At 39.9% G+C, this 634-nt stretch overlaps 1 non-coding gene across 1 annotated transcript; it reads left to right on the top strand.

Annotated features, from left to right (window-relative positions):
* The first annotated feature begins 273 nt into the window (after positions 1-273).
* On the top strand, positions 274-381 carry LOC130983758 (small nucleolar RNA R71). The gene has a single exon (XR_009087736.1). It is a non-coding gene; the product is annotated as a small nucleolar RNA R71 (small nucleolar RNA).
* Positions 382-634: the final 253 nt, after the last annotated feature.

Genomic DNA, 634 nt, shown 5'->3' with positions numbered 1-634 from the left:
CATGTTGACTTGCTGAGTCAACATTTTGTTCTGAGCCAATATGGCATTCAGAGAATCAATTTCAAGAACTCCCTTCCTCTGAGGTGTCCCATTATTCACGAAATTCCTCTTAGAAGTGTACATGAATTGGTTATTTGCAACCATTTCAATAAGTTCCTGAGCTTCTGCAGGCGTTTTCTTTAGGTGAATGGATCCACCTACAGAATGATCTAGTGACATCTTAGAGAACTCAGACAGACCATAATAGAATATATCTATCATGATCCATTCTAAAAACATGTAAGAAGGACACTTTTTGGTCATCTGCTTGTATCTTTCCCAAGCTTCATAGAGGGATTCACCATCTTTTTGCTTGAAGGTCTGAACATCAACTCTAAGCTTGCTCAGCTTTTGAGGAGGAAAGAATTTAACCAAGAAGGCCATGACCAGCTTATCCCAAGAGTCCAGGCTATCCTTAGGTTGTGAGTCCAACCATGTTCTAGCTCTGTCTCTTACAGCAAAAGGAAAAAGTATGAGCCTGTAGACTTCAGGATCTACTCCATTAGTCTTAACAGTCTCACAGATCTGCAAGATCTCAATTAAAAACTGGTAGGAATCTTCTGATGGAAGTCCATGAAACTTGCAGTTTTGTTGC

Source organism: Arachis stenosperma, chromosome 5, assembly GCF_014773155.1.
Source record: "Arachis stenosperma cultivar V10309 chromosome 5, arast.V10309.gnm1.PFL2, whole genome shotgun sequence".
NCBI classification, from domain to species: Eukaryota; Viridiplantae; Streptophyta; class Magnoliopsida; order Fabales; family Fabaceae; genus Arachis; species Arachis stenosperma.
Note: the sequence above shows the minus strand (reverse complement) of the source record. Positions and strands in the feature narration are given on the sequence as shown.